This window comes from Cupressus sempervirens, chromosome 6 (genome assembly GCF_028749045.1).
Source record: "Cupressus sempervirens isolate cs-2001-9-10 chromosome 6, ASM2874904v1, whole genome shotgun sequence".
NCBI lineage: Eukaryota > Viridiplantae > Streptophyta > Pinopsida > Cupressales > Cupressaceae > Cupressus > Cupressus sempervirens.
The window spans coordinates 713,430,110-713,444,478 of NC_143123.1; the positions used below are offsets into that span (position 1 = coordinate 713,430,110).

At 37.3% G+C, this 14,369-nt stretch overlaps 1 pseudogene across 1 annotated transcript; it reads right to left on the reverse strand.

Annotated features, from left to right (window-relative positions):
* Positions 1-636: 636 nt before the first annotated feature.
* Positions 637-2,920, reverse strand: LOC149554272 (serine carboxypeptidase-like 50; annotated as a pseudogene). Its single transcript, XR_016353441.1, has 2 exons — positions 2,296-2,920; positions 637-1,493 (listed from the first exon to the last, which is right to left on the reverse strand). The product of XR_016353441.1 is annotated as a serine carboxypeptidase-like 50 (transcript).
* Positions 2,921-14,369: the final 11,449 nt, after the last annotated feature.

Consider the following 14,369-nt stretch of genomic DNA (forward strand, 5'->3'; position numbering starts at 1 on the left):
AAATCACTCGAATGAAGTCATACCAGAGTTCATTCTAATTCCTAACAGAATTGCATTTGTCTCAAATGCAACTGTATTGGACTGATCTGAAAAAAAAAAAAAAATCTTGCTGGTAAACTAGCCATCCTGGTCATTACCATTTTTTATTCTCTATTCTTAAAGTTGGAGGAAAGGAAAACCATCAAAAAATGATTATCGATTTCTCAATAATCACAGCGATCTCCCTAGAAACCTAAATTTGATAATATTTTATATTTCATACATATGTTAAAAAATTAACCACCTCTCACTGCAAATGCAAACATTCCCTTAGTTCATTGGACAACTTGCCGATATTTCCTTAATATAAGTATTGTTAATAGTCTATTTTAAGAGATTGTAGAAAGATGGATCAAGACAATATAAGAATTATGGATCAAGAAAATAAATAGAATTCAAGATCTAAAATTTAAAACTAAACAAGTTCCCATTGCGAGTGCAAACATTCCCAGGTTATTTGAAACTAAACAACTTCACATTGCGAGTGCAAACATTCCCAGGTTATTTGGGCGACGTGCAAGAAGGTCGTATAAGTATTTTTCAGTCCTGCGTGTTAAAATATCAAAATCATATCAAGGATCAAGAAAGCAAAGAAGATTTAATATCAAAATTTTGAAGTTCAGATTTGAATTAGTGTAATCCTTGAGTTAACACTAGTCTTGATTGTGTGGAATACTTTTGCCGCAGCCGTTGCTTCCACTTAAACTGTTTTGATTTCTATATGGTCTTTCATTCAAAAGGCAGGATGGAAAAAGAATAAAGAAATTCTGCTATTGCTGCATTGCTGAAGGCGCAAGGGTTTTGGCTACCCAAGACTCAATCATCACCTGAGAATGGAGATTTTGATCAGCGGGCACAAGATGCCCTGCTCTCGCAACAACAACATGCGTCAGATTTGAATAAAATCGCACATATCCAGCCTGCACATTTTCCACTCGCCATACTTTTCTCTCCGCCTGCCAAAAATCAGCCAAGGCATTCCATTCCAGAGTACGCATCCAGTCTTGAGCCGATACAACACCGTCAAGGAGATCGAACTGGCCCTGATACAACAAAACTGGCATTTTTAATAAAAGTTTTTCCACCATCCATTTAGTGCTTTTCATAATGTCCTCTTCCATTCTCACCCCCACAGCGTCGCTGCAACTCACCCAGGTAATGTTGGGATGAGCGTTGAGAGCCTCTTTTACAGCGCCCTGGTTAACAAAGAGGCTGAGATAGTCGCTGCCATTGTGGAAACTGTAGTAGGGAACAGTCCTCCTGATGTCGAGAAGAGTTGCAAGGCCTGTTTTGTTCTCCAGCCAGTTAAGGACGCGCATTCTTGCCATTCCGGCGTCCCCCCATTTGTGCTGAGTGGCCAGAGTAACGGCCTCTTGCTGCAAACTTTCCAGGTGAAGCTTCTCTTCCGAATCGATCAGCCCCGCGGAGTAGGCCACCTTCGCATGCGACTGTACCTGCATTTACACGGATTACATTTCCAATCCATTTTCCCTTTCCGCAAACAATGTCATGATTCTGAAAATGCCGCGAGTAGTGTATTCCGTGCTTAAGAATTAGCTAGGCAATTTACTGTAGAATAGTACTTTGATAATCCCTTACATTTCATTTCACATTTTCATGGGTTTTCATGATTGCGAGGATGCAAATATAATTGATGATAATTTCATTCGTTCGGGGATCATTCGATAAAAGTAAATAAAATTAAAGAAAACACTCACTCTAAGATCATTCCATAGAGAACGATTCAAACTATTTTCTAAATATATCATAAAATCATTATCTCATAGTGTATATATGCATGAAAATTCTCAGCACAGTTCTAAATAAAAGCAAATCATTTCAATATCAAAATAATCCCAAAATATTATATATATATATAAAAGATATTCTCAGCACAGTTGCAAATAAAATTGAAAGAAGCAAATAAGATCAAGGAAAACACTCATTCCAAGATCATTCAGATATTTTCTAAATATATTATAAAATTATTACACAGTAGTATATATATGCATCAGCACTGTTGTAAATAAAGGCAAACAAAATTAACAGAAGCCAATAAAATTGACTAAAACACTCATTCCAAGATCATTCCACAGAAGATAATCCCAAAATATTCTCTAAATATATCATAAAATTAATATATAATGGTATATTGTCATGAAACTATGAGCACAGTTGCCCTACTGATTGAAAATTTCCACAATAGCAGCCTAATGTACCAAATTCCCAGCACATGAGTGCGATTCGATCACTTACCTGGACAACAGGGTGGGTCAAGCCGTTGCCAATGGCCGCACCGTCGATTCGATAAGATCCCCCTTTCTCTAGCTGCTCTATCATGTAATGGGCCAGCGAGGGCACGTATTTTCCCGCATAGCTCTCGCCTGTCACCTAAAAAGGCCGGGATTTGAACAGGGGATTGAGATCGTAGAATGCTTTCAGTGCACTGTACAAATCCTTGGCGATTTCTTCCTGATTTTTGGGAATATCTTGTTCGGTGGGGGCAACGCTGAAGCCACTTCCGATGGGGTTGTCGAGAAAGAGGAGGCCGAAAAGGCGGTTCCATGGGGCAGAATTTTTGTGGAGGCGGAGGTCTTGAGCCACTCTCCAGGGGCCTAATTCGTACAGATTGCCAACCAGGCCGGAGCAACCGGGGCCTCCTTCAAGCCACAAAAGAATCGGCCTGATTGAAAGCCGGAGTTCCGGTTCGATGGCTTCGTAGAATGTATAGAACATTAGGGCACCAGGCTTCTCCTTGATGCTCAGGTACCCTGATGCTGTAGGCAGGCTCTCTTTGGGAAATATTTCTTCTTCTGCTGCTGCATTTGCGACCAGTCCTGCAATCAGTAGAGCAACTGTGCTGAAAACTGTCCTATTTATCTTCTTCTTCATCGGAGAGAAGTGACCTAATGAGGATTTGATGATGAAGTTCTGTTTTGCCGACGAATGCATGAAGTTTAAGCGCGCCATCTTCGTTTTGCATTATTTTGAATTTATTTAATAAGTTTCTGCATTCTATGGTATTGTACATTTAATCTAGTGTAATGTTTGCATTTTAAGGTTTGTTCGTGCTTGTCAAAGTTGATTTTAAGCATATGTATGAAAATTGGATCGTAAGTTGATAGGAGTGGAGAAGTAGTTAAATTATCATATTGTTGTCACAATTCAATTATTTGATTTAAAATCATTTATTCATGCATCATGAGTAGTTCTAACTAGGGATTTTGGTGTTGTGGAGAAAATCAAGTCATTGTGGAAGTAGCCAACGTCGTGAGCCCTAGTGTTCTTGCATGGAATCTTTGTCATTTCATTGGTGTGTCATATCTTGTTATTTTTCTTGAGACGTGTGCATTGTTTATCACAAGTCTCAAGGAAGAAGCATGACAAATAATAGAAAATATGAGTAAAGATGGTCTAGACTCTTATCAAACTAAGATTTTGAATGACAACCAACAAGAACTTATTGGTCTTGGTGTAGAAAGCCTTGTTGAATGATTGTAAGATGAAGTAATGCATAATGAAGCCCTACTTTGTGTTGCAAATTCAAGCAAAAAAAAAAAAGAGTTTTGACTAGATGGATCAAACTATAGAGATGTTAAACCAAAGAGATGGAGGTAAAGTTTTCGTTGAAGTAGTGGTTGACTCCTTGGTTTAGACAGAAATAAAGAATAATGAGTATTCACGGAGTTGTTTTATTTTAATTATTAATTAAAATAATATTTTATTAATAATTATTCTTTTATGGCACATTATGAAATAAGGTTATAATCTCACTTTAAAGATGTTAGTTTTAGGTAGCTTGGATAGTTGTTCGTTCACATGTGATTAATTGGCAAATAATTGTTAAGAGTTACGATAATTATTTGTTAATTAATTGACTCCTTCTAGAAGTCACTAGTAACCTATTGGTTAGGTTGTTTTAATCGAGAAGCAACTAGAAACTTCTTGGTTAGGAAACAACTAGAGACTTCTTGGTTGAGTTGTCTTTATCAAGAAGCAACTAGAAACCTAGAAACTTCTTGGTTAAGTAGTATAAAAGGGGGTCAAGGGAGTCATTTGGAGAACAAAATAGAACAGAGAATAACAAGAGTCATAGAAGCATTTGCAGTATTAGCAAATGAGTTTGTAGTGATAGCAAATAGTCTTGTAGTGTCAGTAAGGGTGCAGTGATAGCACTGAGGATAGCAGTGGAGAATGTCAGCAGGAGAAATTAGGAGGTTGTCTGAATTCTACTAGTGAGAGGCAAGGAATTTTGTATCTCTTGATTTGCTGAAGTTAATATAATTTCCATCTGCTTGGTTTTCCTTTAGGGGTTTCTCCAGGGACAATTTGTCCTTCAAAATTATTGTGTTCTCTGTGTTTTGAATTTCTTTCCGTATTTTATTGGTGAAGTTGTAGTTGTGTTATTTTTTGATATTAGCTATCAATTTATTTATAACAGTTTAATAATCGTTGACAATAGGAGATTAATAATCAGTGACTACAACAGTGTTAACTTTCACATGGTACCAGAGCATTGTTGAGGGTAGAAGAGTTTTTCCCTAGGAAAGAAATTGTGATCTCTTCGGATTTATTATTTCTTTAATCCCTTGAGATGGCTTCAGTTGGTTTGAGAGATCAAGATAGATTGGTTGGTGCCTCAAATTTTGTTGTCTGGAAGGCCAGAATTTCTTTATTGTTGGAAGAGAATGGTATCAAGGATTATGTAACCAATGTTGTACCTATACCAACAATGCAACATAGCTTGCAACATATAAGAAGGACAATGCCAAGGCGAGGAGGATTATCCTTGATGGTGTCAAGGATCATATTGTTCCACATATCTCAGGGTTAGATATGGCAAAGAAGATATGGGATGTCATTCTAAATATGTACCAGAATGCTTCCACTAATAGGAAGATGATTCTCAAAAAGAAGCTAAAGAATACTCAGATGAACTAGGGAGAAGACGTTAGAAGTTACCTCACCAAGCTTGCACTTGTCAAGGACAAGTTGGTAGTTGTTGGAGATAGCCCCAGTGATGACGAGCTAGTGAGAATAGCCCTAAATGGGTTTTCTAAATAATGGAGTATCTTTGTTCAAGTTGTCAGTGGATGAGATACCTTACTGAGTTGGGATTGACTATGGACTGATTTCACTTAGGAGGAGTTTAGATAGTTAAATCTTGTCAACGAGGCCAACAAGAGTCAAAAAAGTGAGGTGGAATAGGAGAACATTGCCCTAGTAGGGAAGGGGAAAGCAAAGAAGGGATCTAGCTCAGAAAGTGAGAAGAAGAAGGACCTTTCTAAGGTCAAGTGCTTTGGTTGTCATGAGTATAGTCACTATGTTAGTGATTGCCTAGAAAGGAAGAAGACAAAGAAGTAGGTAGCAACTTTAGCAAGTTTAGATGAACTCTCTAGTAGACTGGAAGATTAGTTTACACTTATAGCTTGTATGGTGAGCTCAACCTCACAGACTATCTGGTATATATATAGTGGGGTTTCATTTCATATGACAGGAGTTAGAGAGTACTTCTCTAATTATAAGGAGGAGAACACCAATATCTAGATTTCTATGGGAAACTTGTCCAAACTCAACCCAGTTGGGAAAGGGACTATTCAGTTTCAGAGGGAGAATGGAAAGATAGTTCTAGTTCATGATGTATTGCATGTGCCAAGCTTAGGTATGAATTTGATTTCCATATTTTTTCTTCAAGATAGGGGGTATACTGTACTCTTTAGAGGGACACACATGTTGATTAAGCACAATGATTGGAAATCACCCATAACTATTAGAGTTAGGAGTGGTCACCTTTATAGGTTGCAGTTTGATACTCCTAAGGCACTCATGAGCATCACTAATCCTAGAGATCTTGGAGAGCTATGGCATAAGCAGACAGGCCATATTCATCATGGAGCACTCAAATTACTTCGTGAGATAGTGAAAGGTGTTCCAGAGGTGAGCACAAAGCATGATGATGTATGTACAGGATGTGTGTTGGGGAAGTTTGCAAAAGCATCTTTTCCAAGGAGTGACACTAGATCTAAAGGTGTTCTTGATCTAGTACATTCAAATGTATGTGGACTGATGTCGACAAAGTCTATCAAAGGATATGAGTACTATGTTACTTTTATCAATGATTTCTCCAAGAAGACTTGGAAATACTTCTTGAAACCAAGGATGAGGTTTTCAGTCAATTCCAAGAGTTCAAGGCTCTAGTGGAGAACTCGAAAGATAAAGGTTCTTCAGTCAGACAATGGAAGCGAGTACAAAGGAAATAACTTCCAAGAGTTCCATAATAGAGAAGAAATCAAGAGAGAGTGGATTATTCCTTACAATCCACAGCAAAATGGAATTGTTGAGAAAAAGAATTGTTCTATATTAGAGGTGGCAAGAGCCATGCTACATGACCAGGATATGCCCTACTGCTTATGGGTGGAAGTGTGTAGTACAACAGTCTACATTCATAATAGGGTTTCACACAAGGTGCTAGGGAGGATGATAGTAGAGGAAGCTTTCACAAGTAAGAATCTTGATGTTAGCCATTTCAAAATATTTAGGAGTTTGGCATATTATCATATTCCAAGTGATACACATACCAAGTTAGATCATACTGCAAAGAGGATGTACTTTGTTGGGTACAGTGAAACCTCTAAGGCATATAGGATTTTTATCCCTATGACCAGAAGAATTATTATCAGGCATGATGTTAAGTTCATGAAAGATAAGGCATTTAGAAGGTCCAAAGATTTGCCATCACATGATTAGAGTGAGCAGCCAACAGAAGCTCCAAGGCCTAGTCAAGGGCAGCAGAGCACAAGTATAGTTACCAGTAAAAGTGTAGGCTCATGTGGTGAAGATTCATAGAGCATGGAGCAATAGGAAATGCATCTAGAAGACTTAGAGTTTGATATGTTATCCTCTACAATTTCCAGTAAGAACTGTGAGGTTCAAGAGGCACAAAGGGATACTCATGAGTTTGTGAGAGCTCCTAGGAAGAGTACTAGACAGTGGAGACAACTAGCCATGTTCAATGACTATGTGGCATTAGTTAGTTAGTTGGTAGATAGTAATCCTTCCATCTATCAAGAGGCTACATAGCATCAGGTATGGTGAGATACTATGGTTGAGGAGTATTCCTCAATAATGTACAATGATGTTTGGGAGGTAGTTTCTAGACCAGCAGATAGAGCAGCAGTTGGATCACACTGGATCTATAAGATGAAGCATGGTGCAGATGGTAACATCAAGAAATACAAGGCAAGGTTCATGGCCAAGGGGTTCTCTTAGAAGGAGGGAATAGACTACGAGGAGACATTTGCTCTAGTGGCCATATATACTTCTATATGAGCTATGATCTTATTTACAACACAGATGGGATGGCAGATCCATCAAATGGATGTCAAGACAACATTCCTTAATGGCGAGTTAAAGGAGGAGGCATACATAGAGCAACTCGAAGGCTTTGTAGCACACATCAAAGGGACTCACATGTGCAAATTGAAGAAAGCATTGTATAGACTCAAGCAGGCTCCCAAAGTGTGGTATGAGCACATCAATGCATACTTGCAAGGAATGTGCTTTGTGAAGAGTGAAGCAGATGCTAACCTCTACTACTTGGTGGTTGGGGGTGAGATTCTCATCCTTGTTCTTTCTTTGGATGATTTGTTTCTTACAAGTTCACTAGGGCTCATAAAGGATTGCAAGAGGGACCTTGTAGACCAGTTTGAGATGAAGGACTTAGGACTCATGCACTACTTTCTAGGCATGGAGGTGTGGCAAAAAAATGGAGAGGCATTGAAATCTTGAATAGATTCAGGATGGAGGATTACAAAGCCATTTCTACATCCATGATCATGAATTGGAGAAAGGTAGATACATCTAAGGAAAATGATGTAGATCCCACCTTATATAGATAGTTGATTGGTTCGCTTATGTATTTGGTCAACACTAGGCCAGATATAGCATTTGCAGTAAATTCTCTTAGTCAGTTCATGGTTGAACCAAAGAGAATGCATCAGACAATGACCAAGCATGTATTGCATTAAGGTGAAGTATTAGGTTGATGGGCTATACTGATGTAGATTCGGTAGAAAGTGCAATGGACAAAAGGAGTACTTCAGGGTGTTGCTTCAGTTTGGGATTAGGAGTTATATCTTAGTTCAATAGGAAGCATAAACCTATGGCTCTAAGTTGAGCAGAAGTAGAATACATAGCAACTAGCATGGCAACATGTGAAGCTATATGGCTTCAAAAGTTGTTAGTAGCCTTTTTTGGTTAGAAGGTTAAGACTACTTGGTGCATTGTGAAAATCACAGTTCCATCAAATTGTCTGAGAATCCAATATTTCATGATAGGTCTAAACATATAGACATTAGATATCACTTCATTAGAGATTGTGTACAACGGGAGATTGTTTAGCTATAGTACATATCTATAGAGGAACAGATAGCAGACATTCTGACAAAGGCATTGGGGAAGGAAAAATTCATCTTCTTTAGAAATAAGTTGGGTATCATGCAGAACAACTTCCTCACTAAGAGGGAGTGTTAGTTTTAGGTAGCTTGGACAGTTGTTCATCCACATGTGATTAATTGGCCAATAATTGTTAAGAGTTATGATAATTATTTGTTAATTAATTGACTCCTTCTAGAAGCCACTAGTAACCTATTGGTTAAGTTGTTTCTAATCGAGAAGCAAGTAGAAACTTCTTGGCTGAGTTGTCTTTGTCAAGAAGCAACTAGAAACCTCTTGGTTAAGTAGTATAAAAGGGGGTCAAGGGAGGCATTTGGAGAACAAAACATAACAAAGAACAACAATAGTTGCAGAAACATTTGCAGTATTAGAAAATGAGTTTATAGTAATAGTAAATAGTCTTGCAGTGTTAGCAAGGGCACAGTGATAGTGTTGGGGATAGCGGTGGAGAATATCAACAGGAGAAATTAGGACGTTGTCTAAATTCTGTCAGTGAGAGGCAAGGAATTTTGTATCTCTTGATTTGTTGAAGCTAATATATTTTCCATTTGCAGAACTAGTTTTCCCTTAGGGGTTTTTCCAAGGATGATTTTTCCAAAAATATTGTGTTCTCTGTGACTCAAATTTCTTTTTGTATTTTATTAGTGAAGTTATAGTGGTTTATTTTTTAATATTAGCTATGAATTTATTTATGATAGTTTAATAATAATTTATGATAGGAGATTAATGATCAGTGACTGCAACCGTGTTATTTTCACAAAAGAAGGGGTCAATTCATTATTAAAATGGACTTGAATGACTTTGGCATCTACATTTAAATGGTATAATTAAAATTGAGGCCTATTTATTATTAATTCTCTAAGTCAATGTGAGCACGTGAAAATAAAATATCTAAAGAATAAAATAGAAAGGAAGCAAAGTCATTTTCATGTGATGAGAAATATAAAGAAAGTTATAATTTATATATCAATGTGGTCTCTATAAAAAACAAATATACTTTCGAGTTATATGAGGAGTGAAGCCAAAGATAGACTTGTTTTGGAGAGTTATAATTAGTGAAAAACTCAACAGTCAAACTATTTTATGACTTGCATATTTTCTTTTGTTTGTGTGGAGAAGAAATTGAACAAGGGTTTCAAATTTCAATCTTGAAGAATATAGAAGACTTCTAAGCTATTTAAGCATAGTGAATTGGTGAAACACCTAATGAATTTTGCAAGATATTTGGCTTCACTTAGAGATCAAGCTTGTTTTCATTATTTGTAGGGACTCCCCTTTCTAAAATATCTTGTACCCCCAAAAGATCACACAAATGGATGTACTTGGCCTAAGTGAAGCATTTGGTGAAGATATCTACAACTTTCTCTATTGTAGGACAATACTAAAATGCAATGACCTACTCATGTATCAACTCTCTGATGTAGTGCATATGAACCTCAATGAGTTTTGTCTGTTGATGTTGAACTAGATATTTTGAGATCTCAATAGTAATATGATTATCATAGTGAATGACTATGGGTTTAGATATGTCAAATCTAAACTCCTTCAAAATATGTTGTAACCAAATAGCTTATGTAGCCACAGTAACAACTCCTCGATGCTCAGCCTCAATTGAAGAAAGAGCAATAGTATTTTGCTTCTTACTCTACCAAAAAATGGGTCTACAACCAAGGTGAAACATGTAACTTGACGTAGACTTGCGAGAATCAAGATCCCATGCATAGTCTGAAACTGAAGTCTAGTACATACTGCAAGTGTATCCCATCTGTATGTGTACCCTTATGTAGTGCAAATGCATTTGGTAGCCTTCCAACGAAGCTCATGTGGCTCTTGCATGAAGAAAGAAATCATGCCAACTACAAAAGTTATTTCAAGGCATGTATGTGTCAAGTAGATGAGACTCCCAACCAACTGTCTATACAATGTAGCATCAACAAGTGGAGTGGAACACTTTGCCTCTAACTTAACATCTGAAAGAAAGGGAGTAGGAGTAGGCTTACAATCACTCATGCGAAAGCAAGAAAGAAAATCAAGAACATACTTGGGTTGTGAAAGTGTGATCCTAGCTGAAGAATGTGTGATCTCAATACCAAGGAAATAATGAAGCAAACCCAAGTCAGTCATAGCAAATCTATCCTACAAAGAAGTCTTGACACTGGAAATAATGGATGAAGTATTTCCTTTAATGATCAAGTCATCTACATAAAGCACGAGTATCAAGTGTGAGTCATCCCTCTGAAGAATGTAGACATTCAAATTTGAGTGACACCTCATGAATCTTGTTGAGAGTAGGAAGAAATCCATCTTGGCATACCAAGCCCGAGCAGCCTGCTTAAGACCATAGATAGACTTCTTCAATCTGCAAACCAAAGTAGTATCCTAAATGAAACTATATGGATGCTCCATATAAATCTCCTCAAGAAGACCACCATTTAAGAAGGCACTCTTCACATCCATCTGACGTACAACCCAACCATGAGCTGCAACAATAGCTAGTGTCAAATGAATGGAGTTCATCTTAGCTACCAGTGCAAAGGTCTTAGTATAGTCAATGCCAAGATCCTGTGAGAAACCTTTGGCAAAAAGTCTAGCCTTATATTTATCCACACTTCCATCCGCTACAAACTTGGTTTGATAGATCCACTTACACTGAACCAACTTTCTTCCCTTAGGAAGAGAAACTAAGTCCTAAGTGTTGTTTTTCATTAAAGAGTTATATTCTTACTCCATGACCTTGTCCCATTTGGGAATCCCTAATGCTTCCTTAAATGATTATGGATCAGAAGCAATGGCAATATAAGCATGTGGAAATGATTTGTGTTGTGACCTTGTCCTCCTAGTATCTGAAGGATTCCCCATCAATGAACCTATTGAATGAAGTGTTTGTTGTGCCCAATGAGGTCTAGTAGAAGAAGAAGATGGAATATCCTCAATTGTTTGTGAACCCTATGAAGGTGGAGTCCTACAAGTCAAAGTTGAAGGCATATCATCTTCCAAGTCACTATCATCACTTTCCATGAAGGAGAAAGGAGGAGTTGAAGAAGCCAAACATGGACAAGTTTCTTCAAAGTGAACATGCCTCTCAAAGAAGATTTCATGTGTCTTTGGATCCATGAGTTTGTATGCCTTAATGTGGTCAGGATATCCAACAAATATACAAGGTTTGCTTTGAGGTTCCAATGCCCTTTGTCTTTGTGGAGGTATCCTTGCCCATGCTAGACAACAAAAAACTTTAAAGTGTTTTACACTTGGTTTTTTGCCACACCAAGCCTCAAAAGGTGTAATTCCATCTAAGGCCTTATGGAGAATTTTTTTGGATGTAATTGGCACAACACATGGCTTTTGCCCAAAAAACTTGATCTAGAGACTTATGTTGTAGCATACAAGTGGTCATATCCTTAAGGGTTCTATTTTTCTATTCAACAACACCATTTTGTTGTGGAGTGTATGCAACTAAATGTTGAAGATCAATACCCTCATGAGTACAAAAATCTATAAGCCTTGAGTTTACATATTCCCTTCCATCGTCTTTCTGTAGAATCTTGATGGCTTTCCCCAATTGCTTCTCAATTTGACCTTTGAAGGTGATAAAATTATCAAACACTTCATTCTTGTGAGCCAAAAAGAAGACCCAAGTGCAGCATGAAAAGTCACCAATGAAGGTCAGAACATAGTGAGCCTTGCCAAATGATGGCACTATAAATGGGCCAGCTACATCACTATGAACCAATTCAAGAACAACAGTAGCTCTCTAAGACTTCCCCTTGGAAAATTTCTCTTTGAGATGCTTGCTTGCTTCACAACTTGTACATACACCCTCTGAATACTTGACTTGAGGTAGACCTATGACCATATCCTTGTTGCTAAGTTGTTGAAGGTAGTAGTAATTGAGATGTCCAAACCTCTCATGTCGTAGTTTACTTTGTTAGTTTGAGTGGGTCAACAAGGAAAGAAAAGTGGACTTAGGCAAAAATGAGAAAAAGAATAAAGTCTTGTCTCATGATTAGCCTTTCCAATTGCCACCATAGAATCATCCTTTAGATTTTTAACCACAACCAAATCAGGAAGGAATTCCACTTTGTTGCCACATCCATAGTGAGTTATTTGGTAGATTGAAAGAAGGTTGGTGCTAAGGTTGGGAACATGAAGAACATCCTTGAAGACTCCGTTGTCCAACTCACCATTTCCTTTTCCTTCAGTTTCCACTTGAGTTTCATTTCCCACATAGATGTAAGGTACATTTGATGGTTTCAAAGAGGAAAAGTCCTCCCTTGAAGCACCCATATGTTGTGTAGCTCCTGAATCAAGAACCCATTCCTTGAAATTGTTTGTACTTGCTCCCAAAGCTTGTCCCTTATCTTTTGAAGTGGTTGAAGATCCCTTATCTTTATAGGCATTTGGTACATCAATTTTATGTTATCTCATTAAGTTTAGCAATTCATCAATCTACTTATCCTTACACTTATGTTCATCATGACCATTCTTCTTACAATAGGCACAGTTTTTCTTCTCCCTTTTGTTGAAGTTGTTCCCCTTCTTATTGTGAAGAAGATTGTTGTGTGGAGGAAGATAGTTGCGTAGAGGAAGATTGTTGTGTGTCATCTTGTGGCTTGGCCTTCCATTGCTTTTGCTTTTTGTTGGAATTTGTACCACCTTGATTCCCTTGGTTGGCTAGCAAGGCTTTGGTCTTGGAAGACTGGAGAATTACCATACTCACTAAATTTTCATGTTCTAAGATGAGCATTCTTGAAAATGACTCGAATGAAGGCTTAGTGAAGGCACTACCCATTGTTAACTTGTGAGTATTGTAACTGGAAACAAAACCTGCATATTCAGGAGGAAGATAAGTCATCACATGTTTGATCAACTTTTCATCCTTGATGGGTTCTGTTACTAAAATTTTGCACATGTGTAAAATTTTAAATATACATGTAGTGAAAATACAAAAGTGCTTTTCATTTCATTCAAACAATAGAAATGTCTTTGTATTTATTTACTTTCAAATATACATTGACGTTTTCAAATAATGAAATGAAATGATATGCTGAAAAGAAATGATCTCACACAAGCCGTGAGTATATCTCATATACCACATTTCTTTCATAAGGAAATACATGAACAAATACGTATGAACAAAAGAAATGAAGAGTAGAGATAACCAGTCATTGCCTGTTGCTTTGACTAGTTATGAACTCTCTCCCTGGCACACTCATCCAGCTCCGAGCTCCACGCTCTTCAACAGCTACAAAAAGAAGAAAAACTGATGTTAGATCCCGAAGGATCTTAGCAATGACTACCTATCTCTACAACTATACATGCTCTATCTGCTGATGCACTTCATCATGAAAAAAATGAAAACTGAAAGAAATGAGACAAAAATCATTTTGTGGGAGTCACGAGCTCATGCTCGAACCCTACATGATATTTATACTATAGGAAATTTTTTTAAAAGGTGAATGCATTTCTTAAAAGATGAACAGTTGCAGTGACTTGTCATAATGTAATGTAATGTAATCTTTATTATGGAGTCACGGGGAAATGCATTTAAAAGATCTCCAATACAGCATGAAAATGGAAAAATAATGTACAAAGAAAGAAGCATTAGAAATGAAACCCTCCATATAAATGCAGCCCTTAAGGAATTTGTGGAAAAGAGATTCGACCATAACATGGTAAAAGAAGGTAGAAAGAAAATGTGCACGTACTAACTTCATTGTTACTTTAAAAAGAGATTCCAGTAGATTTGAAGTTAAAGAAAATAAAGATGTTGATCTTAGTGGAACAAATAACAAAACCATGGATGCACACCTACGCTACTTTAAACAGGGATATGAATTACTGCACCAAATGGAATCATACATACACCAGGTTAGATC